A 15,177-nucleotide genomic window follows, 5' to 3' on the forward strand; every position below is an offset into this window, starting at 1 on the left:
AGGCACAGTTTTAAGATGTTTATTTAGGAAACAGGCCGGTATAACGGACGGGACTACAGGCAACTTCGACAGGGTCAGAACGTCACGGCTGGAGAGACATAAAGCTGGGCGGACCTAACCGGGGAGAAGTAGCGCCGAGGGAACTCTGTGATCCTACTCTGTTGGTGTTAGGCGGCTAGTGGCAGAGGGCGGCAGATGTAACTGGTGAGGGATCCAGAGCGGGCCTCCTCGGCAGTGGGTGACAGATGGATTGACCAGAGTGCGAGAAGAGCCAGCAGAATCCGGGAGGGGGAATCTCAGGCCCCGCTGGGTAACATCCAGGGAGTATGAGGGGAGCGCCAGAGCAAAATCTGAGCAGGAGGATTCTGCACGTCTGTCTCTTCGGACAAGACGTCAAGACGGGTGAGTGCATCCAAGCACCAAAAACACGACTGGTTAAGGCTCTGGCGTCTTCCATCTGTCAGCGCTCTGCTTAAGAAGCCAGAGGAAGCCGCCTGCAACAAGCTGCAGGTGTGGGCCACGCCCCCTCAGCCAACTAGGCACACCTGAGGAGTAGAATTAGAGCAGAACAACACAGACAACCCTGACAAACTTAAAGATTTCTCTTTTAACTAATAATTAAATTGCAGAATTCTGGGAGCTAAATAACTGTGGACAGAAATATCTTGAATGTGAAAGTGCTTGGAGAATATACATATATGTTCTGTAATTCACTGCAATATATATATGTACTGTAATTCACTGCAAGGTATCCTGTAGAGTTACTGCAATATTTCTGAGCTGTGTGAAAACGAAATTTCATTCTGTATGCACTCTGTGTATACAAAATGACAATAAAGAAAGTCTAAGTCTAAGTCTAAGAATGTTTTAATAAATGACACATGAAAGGGGTTTTGATAAGAACACTAATTACACCTTGTTTCTGTTCTCCAGTGGAAACAAGGACTCGTGTCTGCAGACCATCTTCACAAAGTGTTTTATTAGAGAGAAATGCAAAATAAAATGCTCAGTTCCCATCCAGAACTGAACACTTATTACCATCCAGCTCAATCGTCCAGCCTGCGAGGGGGAACCAAGAAGAGGACTGGGGATGAAGAAGCCAGAGAACTCTGATTCCTTATTCTTCAACGGGAGGAGTTGCCTGAAGAGACCCTAAGCGCGATTAGATTATTTTCTGCCTGGTGCCTGAAAGGCCTGAAGGCTTCCTTAACTTTGCGTTCTTGACGTTTCAGACTCTTCTCATATTGTGTTATTGTTTGTTTAACTGCTCTGTTCCACTGACTTACATGTTTGATTTTTTTTTGTGTTATGACATCTACACTGTGATGTCGCATTATGTTCAATATGGTTTTATGGTAAAGGATGGAAACTGTTTGCTTCAGACACACAAAGATCTATGGTTGATGCACCTTTTTGATTTGATATAGGAAGAACCAGGGTCGGATTGGCTCTAAAGATCCTTTAATATTAGCTGGTAACGTTAACACTTAGATTCAATACAGGGTTTTCAGGCTCAGATTGGCCGAGAGCAGATCTCCCTGGGAGGGGGGCTTGCCAGTTTTTACTACCCCCTGGGGGTAGCTTTTTCTGTTGTTCCCCTGCCCGCACTGAACCTCTCCTGCCTTTGCTCCTGGTGTTGTAAGTTTGGAGTGGTGGATTATTGTCCATCGGAGGGGTGAGTGGAGAAAGGAGTTGGAGGGTATTCAGGGTGGGGAAGAGTAGACGGATTTGACCTCGGTTACTGAACAGTTTTAGCTTACCTAGTCTAATGTAAATTTAAAATAATGTGCGCATAGGGACCTAAAACAGGCCTTACTTAATTAGATGAACCCTAAATTGTAAATAAAAGCTAAACCTTTCTTCTTGTGTGATACAACTCTATGAAGCATTCATGTTGATCTGTACTAAAAGTTACAGCACTGCCCGGTTCCAACACGGGAACCTTCAATGTTGTGGAAAATATTATTCAGCTGTATGGAAGATCGCGGTTGAACCAAAGGACTCTATTAATAAGCTGCTACTTTTTAAAAGAAAGAAAACATCATGAACGATTGAAGTGAGATGAGAAAAAGAGTATATTAAATGATAACAGGGGGGAATGATAGAATTATTCTTACTATTTTATGTTATTTACTATTTTCATTGCATTTATCATATATATGACTCTTTACTACTAAGAGGTTTTAAGGTTTTAGATCTCTCTCTTATAGTTGCAGAAGGCCTGCAGAAAGCACAGAAATATGTTGTGACTATGTGTCGGTTCGTGGCCTTTCGAGGCTGGAGTTTCAGCAGGAATGATGACGAAGCCGCAGCATGTGGAAGCAGTAATCTATTTATTTGTTGGTGGCAGCATTCACTCTGACAACCAACTGACAACCAACTAACAACTTGTTTTACAGACACAATCACTGCCTTAAATACCCTCTGCTGATTAAGGGTTAAACCATTCTGCACTATTTACCTATAAAATACAATATTTACATAATACAAATACACATATACACATTCCCACCTATTTTTTACAAATATTTTATCTTTTAAACCCACACCTAAAAAACCCTTAAAACAAACGTGCAATTCTTTTCACAGAGCCCACACCATTTCCCAATGAGGAGCAGCTGTGCAGAGCCTGAACAAAAGGCTACATGCTAATTATTAAAATATCCAATAAATATTCAATAAATAGTTAAAACTTCTTGTGTGCAAATGGTTATTTCTGTGCAAAGTCATGCTTAAATTGCTGTGCTAAACAAAGTGCTAATTAAGGTGCAAGTTTACAGTGCAAAAGTATTCTTAAAGTGCAATACCAGTTACTTTTCCTAAAAACAGTCCCAGTAATGAAGACCTCTTCATTACACTATGATAAGTGTTTTTATGAACTCTATTCAACCATCTGGAGTGTTGCACTGTGTGAACTGCTTGGTTTTATCTCCAAGGTCACATTTATTTTGCTTATCCCTACCACTTAGCTTGACAATGGAACCAGGGATTCCCTTTCCTAATAAATAGAGAGGAGGTGACGGATTTGCTTCAGATCAGATTTGGACATCTGTATTAAGCATCTCCGTTCGATCTCCTTGCAAGATTATTTGAAAACCAATCTCATTGTTGTCTCTCCTTCTTGTGTTGTTAATGAGTGTTTGAACCTGACAACAAACATCTGGCAGGCAGGACGGCTGTCATCAGGCCTCCAGCTGAAGAACTTCAGGGATAAACCATTTCCTCACCTTCCTAAAACATGAACTACGTCATTTGTTCAGGTTTTTCAGAAAATACACTAAATAAATACGGCCTAGGTCACACATGGGCCTCAGCAACAGGGATTATCATGATCTCCTCAACGAGAGGTGGCCCGCATGCTGAGGAGATGATTCAGTGAACAGCAGCCAGTTTCTACATAAACCTGGAGAACGCATAGAACGCCAACAAAGGTAGAAAAGTAGAAGTGATCAGATGTTTTCTAACCTGATTTATCTCTGAAGAAGAAAGCCAACTTTGAGGAGAGTTTATGGGGACTAACCCTGACCAGAGAGACCGTTACGTCTATCTAACTGGTTGACTGTGTCAGAAGCTTCTGACAGGTCTGAGAAAAGCCTGCAGAGCATCCAGAGCTGCCAGGATGTGGCTGACCAGGTCAACAGCAGCGTTATCTACTGCAGTGTTAACGAACACCAGACTGGAGAGGACATCATCGTCCAAAACGTCGTTCTCTGACCCTAAAACTAGAACTGTAGGGAGAACACAGAATGGACCAATCAGACCCGCACAGAACGGACCAATCAGACCCGCACAGAACGGACCAATCAGAACCGCACAGAACGGACCAATCAGAACCGCACAGAGCGGACCAATCAGAGAAACGTCTTCAACTACGGAAAACAAGTCCAGTTGTTTTGTTTTTTACTTTTTGTGGAATGACCATGACCTGATGACTGAGAATCTTCACCAGCACACACAGACTTCCATTTTCTCAGAATTCCGTCTTCAGAAACTGTGAAATTAAAACATGACGCTGAGGTTCTGCTGTACAATAATAATAATTTTAGCCAAACATGACCCTGACCATGATTGTGCTGCCCTGAGCCTTTATTAAGAGGACCTGGGAGGTCTGAGGTTGTAGTTCCTCAGGAGTCCAGCAGGTGTCCCCCTCTCCTGCTTCTCAGCCCGTCACCAGGTGAGGCTCACAGAGGAAGAGCGTTTTATTTAGTGATGAAGACTCCTGTGAGTGTTCCTGATGCGTCTCATTCATGCAGAACCATTCAGAAGAATTCAGAACCATTCAGCGGGTCAGAGGACCCAGAGGAAGGTAAACCAGTTCACCTGAGGCCTGGTTCACCTGAGGCCCGGTTCACCTGAGGCCCGGTTCACCTGAGGCCTGGTTTACCTGAGGCCTGGTTCACCTGAGGCCTGGTCCACCTGAGGCCCGGTTCACCTGAGGCCCGGTTCACCTGAGGCCTGGTTCACCTGAGGCCTGGTCCACCTGAGGCCCGGTTCACCTGAGGCCCGGTTCACCTGAACCCTGGTCCACCTGAGGCCTGGTTCACCTGAACCATGGTTTACCTGAACCCTGGTTCACCTGAGGCCTGGTTCACCTGAGGCCTGGTTCACCTGAGGCCTGGTCCACCTGAGGCCCGGTTCACCTGAACCCTGGTCCACCTGAGGCCTGGTTCACCTGAACCCTGGTTTACCTGAGGCCTGGTTCGCCTGAGGCCTGGTTCACCTGAACCCTGGTCCACCTGAGGCCTGGTTCACCTGAACCCTGGTCCACCTGAGGCCTGGTTCACCTGAGGCCTGGTTCACCTGAGGCCCGGTTCACCTGAGGCCTGGTCCACCTGAGGCCTGGTTCCCCTGAGGCCCGGTTCACCTGAGGCCCAGTCGACCTGAGGCCTGGTCCACCTGAGGCCCGGTCCACCTGAACCCTGGTTCACCTGAGGCCTGGTCCACCTGAGGCCTGGTTCACCTGAGGCCCGGTTCACCTGAGGCCTGGTCCACCTGAGGCCTGGTTCACCTGAGGCCCGGTTCACCTGAGGCCTGGTTCACCTGAGGCCTGGTTCACCTGTTCAGACATCAGACAGAGGATGATGAGGACGAAGGGGACCATGAGGACAATGGGGACTGTGAGGATTGTGAGGACAATGAGGACAATGATGACGAAGAGGACAGTGAGGATGGTGAGGACGCTGAGGACAATGAGGATGGTGAGGATGAAGCAGATGGGGGACGTTGAGGATGGCGAATACAGTAAGGACATTGATGAGGGTGAGGATGGTGAGGACGATGATGACGAAGAGGACGGTGAGGACAGTGACAATGATGAGGATGGTGGGGACGATGATGACGAAGAAGATGGTGAGGACGATGATGACGAAGAGGACAGTAAGGACGATGATGATGAAGAGGACGGTGAGGACAGTGACAATGATGAGGACGGGAGTTTCTCTCTGTTGAAGCTTTTTTTTATTTAGTAAATGAGTGGAGAACAGAAAGCTGACATGGAGGACATTACTTCTATAGAATATATACTGCTACTACTAATAATAATTATAATACTGCTGTTATTAATAATAATTACTATTTTATGTGTTTCTTGTGTTTTTATGTGTGAAGTGTGAATGTTTATTATTACTACTGCACAAAAATTGCCCATATTGGGATAAATAAAAGTTACTACTACTACTATACTGTTCCTGATTCTAATAACAACAATAACAATGATGACAGTAGTAACAGGAATGATCCACCCTGGTCCTATCAGCAGGTATCGACTATTAACGGCTCCAGTGACGGAGCGATGCCATCAAACCAGATCAACAGGTGAGAATTAAACTGTTGGTTCCACTTCCTGGTTGCTTTCCTCAGAACTGATCAGGACTGATCCTACAGAACCGGTTTAACAGCATCTGAAAGCAGCAGATGTCTCCAGGTGTCCTCCAGGTGTTCACCAGGTGTCCACCAGGTGTCCTCCAGGTGTCCACCAGGTGTCCACCAGGTGTCCTATAGGTGTCCTCCAGGTGTCCACCAGGTGTCCACCGGCTCCTTCACTCTCCACCGCTGCCAGCTGCCATCAGACAGAACCCCAATGTTAAATTAAAGGTTCTTTATGCAGATGATCTAGTACTCTTCCTCCAGAACCCACAGCTACCATCACACTCATAAAAACGTCCTGAGCTCTTTCTGGTGAGTCCATGAACAGGTCCAAGTCCGTGGTTCTGTCCACCAGCTGCAGACGTCCCACCACTGCAGTCAGGAAACACATCTCTCTGCATAGAAGGTACACCTGGTCTGGCTGTGACATCATCTGCTCTGGTTCTGCTGGAGGTTCTCCTCCCTGTTAAAGGGGAGTTTTCCTCTCCACTGTCGCTTCATGCATGCTCAGTATGAGGGATTGCTGCAAAGCCATCAACAATGCAGACGACTGTCCACTGTGGCTCTACGCTCTTTCAGGAGGAGTGAATGCTGCTTGGAGAGACTTGATGCAACCTGCTGGGTTTCCTTAGAGAGGAAACTTTCTGACTAATCTGTCTGTATGATTTGATTTTAATTTTACTTTGTAAAGAGCCTTAAGATGATGTGATGTTAATTGGTGTTTTATAAATAAAATGTAATTGTACAAACTGGACTCCACTGACTGATAACCAACTGGACTGGATGTACCTGACTAGGCACCTGCCTGGATGATGTCACTGAACATTCAGGTATTTCCTCAGAACTGATCTGGACTGGATCCATCAGAACCGGTTAAGCAGCACCTGAAGCAGCAGGGGTTCTGGTGGTGCTGTCAGGAGGAGTTCTCCTTCCAGGTTCAGGAGCAGAGCAGTGTTCAGAACCACTGGGCTCCTTCCTCCTCCTCCTCTTCCTCCTCCCTGGGTGTGTCTGTGAGAGCTGCTGGTTCCTGGAGGTGAAGAGAAGCTGAAGTGTTGGCAGAGAGGTTCTGAAGGTTCTCTGAGGAGGTTCTGGTTGCTCTCTGACAGAAGATGAAGGTTCTGCTGCTGCTGGCTGGGATCCTGCTGCACGGTAAGATCACCTTCCTCTCTCCTCATCCTCACTTCAGCCTCCTTTCTCTCTGCTGACTCTGCTCAGCTCAGCTGGAAGATGTTGTTAAAAAAAAAAATCTAGATCCTGGTGTTTTCTATGGAGGGCTAAAAGGGACAAAATTAAATAAAATATATATATCATGAAATAATTTAATGATTTAATATACATTCATAAAAAGGAATTTGTTTAAATGTACAATCAATAAGTTCTCTACATTTATTTAGCTCATGATGTCCGTGCAGCAGATCCATCATAAAATATTTAAACCATCAACTTCCCTCATAGAACTCAGTGGGCGGGGCCAGAGTGACTCACAGACAGATACTGACCTCTGATTGGCTGCTTGACACAGGAGGAAATGACAACTTCCTCTACGTTCACTCTGACTCTGAGGCAGAAATCTGCTCATAGCTTCAAGAGCTTATTCCACTTTATTCACCACAGAATCTAGCTCAGAGGCACTAGGGCAGTGAGAGTCAACTGGTGGCCTGCGGGCCACATCCGGCCCACCAGAGCTTTCCATTCTGGTCCCCAGAATATTTCTCAGTTCAGGCATGGCGTAGTGAAAGAGGAGATGACCTGAATGGTTTTTATCATGGTCTGGTTCAGATCAGCAGCTTATAGGCAGGAATCAGGACCACAGAGATGTGAAGAACTAAGGAGCTGCAGCAGCTTTATGCTGCTGGGATGTTACAGTAAACCTGATCTAATGAATTATTGTCTCTGGTTGGGAACTTAATGAATGTGTGGAACATGGTTTAGAACAGCCTTTAAATTAACACGGTTAAAGTCCCCAGAGATTATCACAGCTTCCTCTGGGTTACTGTTCATTTGGCCGGGAACTAAGCAGTACAGTTCCTCCAGAGCTAGCTTAGCGTTAGCTTTAGGCTGGATGTGAACTGCAGTGATTATCACAGATCTGAGCCCTCTGGACAATTTAAAGGTCAGCACTAGACTACAAGGTATTCTAGGTCAGGTGAGCAGAAGGTTCTGACTATTTTTGTCAAAGTGCAACAGGAAGTGTGATTATAGATCTCCAGACCTCCTCTTCTGCTTTTATTAGCATCCGCTGTACGATCAGCCCTGAGCAGCGTACGTTCCTCCAGTCCCACTTCGTCAGAGATGCTGCCGTCTGACCACGATTCTGTGAAAATCTCTTCACAGCTGTCCATCTTACGCTCAGCGGTTCTTAACGGGATCTGGTTTGGTGGTGAGGGATCGTACGTTGGTCAGAGTGAGGCGAGGGAGTGTTGGTCTGTGTGGGGTAGCTTTAGCCAGGCTAGCTTTAGCCAGGCTAGCGTTAGCCAGGCTAGCTTTAGCCAGGTTAGCTGTAGCCAGGGTAGCTTTAGCCAGGCTAGCTTTAGCCAGGCTAGCTTTAGCCAGGCTAGCGTTAGCCAGGTTAGCTTTAGCCAGGTTAGCTGTAGCCAGGGTAGCTTTAGCCAGGTTAGCTCTAGCCAGGCTAGCTTTAGCCAGGCTAGCTTTAGCCAGGGTAGCTTTAGCCAGGTTAGCTTTAGCCAGGTTAGCTTTAGCCAGGTTAGCTTTAGCCAGGCTAGCTTTAGCCAGGCTAGCTTTAGCCAGGTTAGCTTTAGCCAGGCTAGCTTTAGCCAGGGTAGCTTTAGCCAGGTTAGCTCTAGCCAGGCTAGCTTTAGCCAGGTTAGCTTTAGCCAGGGTAGCTTTAGCCAGGGTAGTTTAAGCCAGGTTAGCTTTAGCCAGGCTAGCTTTAGCCAGGGTAGCTTTAACCAGGTTAGCTCTAGCCAGGGTAGCTTTAGCCAGGGTAGCTTTAGCCAGGTTAGCTTTAGCCAGGTTAGCTTTAGCCAGGCTAGCTTCAGCCAGGCTAGCTTCAGCCAGGTTAGCTTTAGCCAGGTTACCAGGCCCACCAATAGCCTCACTGTCTCCCTCTTTGCTTACTCCGATCTCTGGACCTCCAGGGTGGGTAGAAGGGAGACTGTGTTGTCTGTAGCAAGTCAGGATAAAGAAAGTTCTTCTCTACTACGCTGATCAGAACCTGAAGAGGTGATGACATGAGTAAAAACAGGGAGACAAAGAAGTCCCTGAGCCGCTGCAGAACCCTGTCAGAACCAAGATGTCTGACCATCCTGTTGGACCTTTCAGTTCTTTAATGCTGCTATCAGAACTCTAGGAGTGTTCTAGATCGGGTCAGAGCAGCCGCCCGGTCCTGTAGCGGTCCAGTCCACCTTGATCTTGGACTAAATGGAGGTTCTGTAGTGTTCTGCAGGGTTCCAGTGACCCACCTCTGTGATGAAGCCAAACTGAAGACGTTGTTGTTTTCTGGTTCTGTGGTTCTGATCCGTTCCAGCCTTGTTTCCTGTATAACTTAACTCAGCAGACCCCCGGTACCTTCAGACCTTCAGGTCCGGTTCTGGTTCTGTCTCTGCTGATTATCCACGTCTCATCAGTCCTACCAGCAGATACGCTCTTTGGGCTTCACGGTCCGGTTCTGCTGGTTTGCAGCTTGTTTGCAGATAAGGCGTCTCTGTTTGTCCTTCAGCAGTTATTTCAAACATGCTGAGACTCATTTATCCAGAACCATGCAGTCTAAAACCAGAACCTGAAACCCAACCCGGTCCAGTTATCTGGGCTCAGACCCACATCCACCTCTGGTAGAAACCTAGACCCAGTGGGTCCCACAGAGTCCATTACCCTGTTGTCTGTGTGTACTCAGTTTCCCAGCATGCCTCAGCCTTGGTGGTGGACGAGGGGACCGAGGCGGTCCTGCTGCCCTGCCTGGTCTCTCAGAACCTGAAGCTCCCAGTGACGTGGAGCAACACGGCCCTCAGTCCTCCAACGGTCCACCAGTACAGTTCATCAGGAGACAAACTGACGGACCAGAACCGGCGGTACCAGAACCGGACCTCCATGAACAGGGACGCTCTGCTGACAGGAAACTTCAGCCTGACTCTGAGGAGACCTCAGCTCTGTGACACAGGAACCTACACCTGCTCCACCAGGTCACCTGACAGCCAGCCGCAGACTGTGGAGCTGCAGGTCAGAGGTATGCGACTCAGCCCACTGCCTCCGTGTGCTTTAATAATAATAATAATAATGATAATAATAGTGATAATGTTATTGTCTATCTTAGTAGATAGAGAATAATAATAATAATAATAATAATAATAACAATAATAAAACTACTACTACTACTACTACTACTATTAATAATAATCATTACAACAACAATAATTATAATTATTATTACTATTCAGAATCAGAATCAGAAATACTTTAATAATCCCAGAGGGAAATTACTGTTTCAGTACCATCACCATAATATAAACATCACAAACATTTCAGGGGGGAGACGGTTCTCTGAGGCTGTGCTGCCAAGGACAATACTGTCCACAAGGCGCTGCCCTTGATCTGTTGAATTATAGTAATATTAACAATTATAATAATAACAACAAAATAACATTAACAACTAGAATCGTTCAACTTCTGAAGAAGTTGAAGAAGGCGCCCGCCTGGTGGTGGGCATGACCGTCAAAGGCAAAGCTTCCGAGTTCCTTGGTCGTAGGCTCTCATCGCTTGGGGATTTTAAATCAAACCTTCTGAGTGAAAAGGATTTGTCTTTATCAAAACCTGCCGACCGGGAAAACTCTGCGTCTGCAGAGCTGCAAACTGCGTATTTCGATCTGAGACGCAGCTAATGAGCTAATTGGCGACAGCCGACGGTCAACGTTTCCCATTCATTTGCTACGGTAGTCCTAAACCATTACTGACATAATACACTTTTTGGCCACAAGCGTCATTTTGGGGGCGTTGTTTCCACCTCTTCTCTTAGAGCCGTTTTTAATAGAAAGAAGAAAAGGCAAAAACGGTCCAAACAAAAGGTTGAAACGTTTACATTTGTAACCTCTGCCTTACATAAACAGTAGCATTAAATCTTAATAAATAAAAGTATAGACAATTATTTCAGTAACTCAATTCAGTAAGTGAAATACAATATATAAAGGGGTTGGACAATGAAACTGAAACACCTCTCATTTTAGTGTGGGAGGTTTCATGGCTAAATTGGACCAGCCTGGTGGCCAATCATCATCAATGGGGTACCGCACGCGAGCTATTTTTAGAAACGTAACGTCACGATGACGTCACATCACGTGGTAAGCAGTGGGGCAAACTCCTGAAACCTGCCGCTGCTTTGCTTTAAAAGAGACGTGCGTTAGCCTAGGTTTTACTCGGTAAACGACTGCTTTTTCCAAATCTAAGACCATGGTTTTTAAACATTGTTGCTATGGAACGTGCAACAGCGACTCGAGGTACGCTGATCGGCCGCATATGAAGGATGTTTTCTTCAAGACTGCCAAGGAGAAATGTGTACGCTTGGAACACCGGGGCGGTCGGCCTACACAACAGTTCAACCCGGAAAAAGTTACCAAATTCAAGTACATATGTAGCAAGCATTTTGTTGGAGGAAAGGGCCCAACCGAAGAACATCCTGACCCAATTCCAGCGACATCAAGTCAAGGTAAGAGTATTTTGGTGGCCGACATGTTAATAAAGTAGCGCCTGCTACCATGACAGCATATAGGCTATCATGGTAGCAGGCGCTAACATGATAGCCTGCTACCAGGATAGCTTACTCAAAAACATTTCAAATGAGACAAACATTAAACATATACCCATTCCTGGACGGTGATTGCAAACAACAAAAAAAAAAAACGGCCGACGCTGCCATGATCGCCGCGCAGGAAAAAAAAACAAAGCTTACCGTTCATCAACTCGGCCAGTTTTCCAGTTTTTTTAAGCCCTCGAACCTCAAGCCATCATTTGAGCTGAAGGTTGGTGTGTTCTTCGACAGTGCGACCAGTAATCCGTGCGCCTGGGACATCGTCTTGGGAAAGTTTAACGGCTGTAAAGTCGGTCAGATCGCTGGTTCTGTTGCGCTTATAATAGCTGAGTTATCCGTGTGCTTTCTCTCCTGTATGCCCTACCTAAGCGGCAAAAGGGGCGTTGCTCTTGAGACGGTGACGTCACGTGCGCGGTACCGCATTGCACATTGAACCAATAAGAGCAGAGCGTGAAGGTCCAATTAGCAGGGTAAGAGCACAGTTTTGCTCAAAATATTGCAATGCACACAACATTATGGGTGACATAACAGAGTTCAAAGGAGGACAAATTGTTGGTGCACATCTTGCTGGATGTGTCAAAACTTTCTTCAATTGAATAAAAACAAAACTGAAGTAATAATATTTGGACCAATAGAGGAAAGATTAAAAGTTAGCACACAGCTTCAGTCGCTTCAGCTAAAAACCACTAATCAGGCCCGCAACCTGGGTGTAGTGATGGACTCAGACCTGAACCTTCAAAAGCATCTAAAGACAGTTACAAGGTCGGCTTTCTATCACTTGAAGAACATTTCTAGGATTAAAGGACTGATGTCTCAGCAGGATCTAGAAAAACTAATCCATGCGTTTATTTTTAGTAGAATTGATTACTGCAACGGTGTTTTTACAGGTCTGCCTAAAAAGTGGATCAGACAGCTGCAGCTGATCCAGAACGCTGCTGCCCGCGTTCTCACTAAGACTAAGAAAGTAGAGCACATAACCCCAGTTCTAAAGTCCTTACACTGGCTCCCTGTATCTCAGAGAATAGACTTTAAAATACTTCTGTTAGTCTATAAATCTCTAAATGGCTTAGCACCTAAATACATCACAGACTTGTTATCAGTGTATCAACCCTCCAGACCACTAAGGTCTTCTGGCTCCAGCCTGCTCTGCATACCTAGAACCAGAACTAAACATGGAGAAGCAGCATTTAGTTCCTATGCTCCACTTATCTGGAACAAACTTCCAGAAAACTGTAAAAGTGCGGAAAGCCTGAGTTCTTTTAAATCAAGATTAAAAACACATTTGTTTAAAATTGCCTTTGACTGTTCTAGTTAAACTGTTTTACTGTTTTTAATGTTCTTCTTTGTTTCTACATTCTATCTGTACTTGCTTTTATTCTATTTTCTATCTACATTTTATTCCTACTTGCGTTTATTTTGCTATATTTTAATCATGTAAAGCACTTTGTATTGTCTATGTACTGAATTGTGCTGTATATATAAATTTCCCTTGCCTTGCCTTGCATCTGTGACCAAGACAGCAAGTGTTTGTGATGTATCAAGAGCCACGGGGTCCAGGGTAATGTGGACGAACCACATCCAACAGGATTAATTGTGGATGCACGAGAAAGCTGTCTGAAAGGGATGTTCGGGTGCTAACCCGGATTGTATCCAGAAAACAAAAAACCACACACACACAGAACCTCAAAATCCCAGTAAAAATGCAAGGATCAATTCTCACAACCTAAGGATAGCAGTTTAACTTATGAATATGAAGCTTCATGCATGCTCAGTATGAGGGATTGCTGCAAAGCCATCAACAATGCAGACGACTGTCCACTGTGGCTCTACGCTCTTTCAGGAGGAGTGAATGCTGCTTGGAGAGACTTGATGCAACCTGCTGGGTTTCCTTAGAGAGGAAAACTTTCAGACCAACCTGTCTGGTCAGCACATATAACAATTGGCTGCAGTGTTTGAAATCAATAAAACTTTTAATGTGAAGTCCAAATATTTTTTAAACATCCTATTCTAATAAAATTGTAATATATTTTTAAACCACTACTGATATAACACTTTTTGTATTATGTTATTACAATATATTAAAATATATATAAAATATATTACAATATTATATATTGTAATATATTTTGAAACTCCTCATACTGTTCTTTTTTTTTAAAGCGACACATCTTGTTTTCTTAATATGGTTCTTGGCTGAATTAAAATATAATTAGATCTGATCATTTTGGCAGTAACTTTATTCTGTGTTCATTTGATCACACTTGGAATCAGCTTTATATAATCCATTCATGCGGGTCTATCCACACAAAAAAAACGAACAAGTAGACAGCTGTGATGGACTCAGGAAGGTGGGTTTTTAGTTTCAGCAGACAGACATGCAACAATCTAATGACATAATACTTTCGTGACACATCTGGAGATGACCATAGAGCCATTTACTTTATCAGAACGTGTTATACTGAGTGATCAGACTAGTTTTAACCGACATAGCAATCCCTTACGATCGTACTAACAAGTGTTACGTTTTCAATTGTAACCCATTAACTGAACAATAATCTAACGGCACTATTCCTATATTTCGCTAAGAGAAATAAAACATCTTGATTTTCACGCCGAATTGTCTGGAAATGAGGCGGAGTTTACTGCGTTCAGCAAGCTGAATGCGCGCTCCCGACGCAGTGGATACAAATCCTGGCGGGGATACCTAGTTTGGCACAACTGTCGCCAGCTTACCTCAAGTTCTTTCTGTAAAACTGGCAGACCGTAGTAGTCATGTTTCCTCAGCCATGTCTTTCTCCAAATACGTCGTCGCCTTTTCTTTTTAGGGCTTTCTGCACACAAAATTGCACATATTGCCAAAGCAGCACGTTTCTCTCCGGTAATGTTTACAGTAGCCATCGACACTTCCGTCTTCTTCTTCTTCTTCTTCTACAGTATGAGCACTCCGGTCGCGTCCGAGCGTTGCGCCCATAGACATAATATAAGAGTAGACGCGTCGTTGGGCGGGTTCTGCCTATGCTGCGATGCGTCAGAGCGTCCACCATCTTAAATGTGGCAAATCTGCAGTTACTCAGTCACTTAAACAGTATCAGAGGGACTTGAATCTCTGAATATACTTTGTATTCATAGTATTTTTTTTTTGTAATATTACAAGTTTATTTTCGTATCCCTTTAGCTTCATTCTCCTGAATTTATTCTCCTAAAAAATAAAAATATTTAAAATAATCTAACCTGGCCCTATTACTCCAGGAGTAAAATAATTCTGCAAACTGTGTGTATTCTGGAAATGTTCCCCCTTAATTCTCATGATATGATGTTTTTATCATAACATTATCACTTTTGTGTTTGTGTGTTTATTTTTACTTTATTGACCTAGGACTTTTTTCTCTCATTTTATTAATTTTACCTCTTTAATACTCACCCAAAAAGTCTGTTCCTAAAGGTTCACAAGTGACACGGTTTTATGAAATAATGAAGACAACAATGTTTAGATTTAACAAATCGATCCTCATAACATATACACACACAAATATAAAAAAAAAAAAAAATATATA

This window comes from Fundulus heteroclitus, unplaced genomic scaffold, assembly GCF_011125445.2.
Source record: "Fundulus heteroclitus isolate FHET01 unplaced genomic scaffold, MU-UCD_Fhet_4.1 scaffold_41, whole genome shotgun sequence".
Classification (NCBI taxonomy): domain Eukaryota; kingdom Metazoa; phylum Chordata; class Actinopteri; order Cyprinodontiformes; family Fundulidae; genus Fundulus; species Fundulus heteroclitus.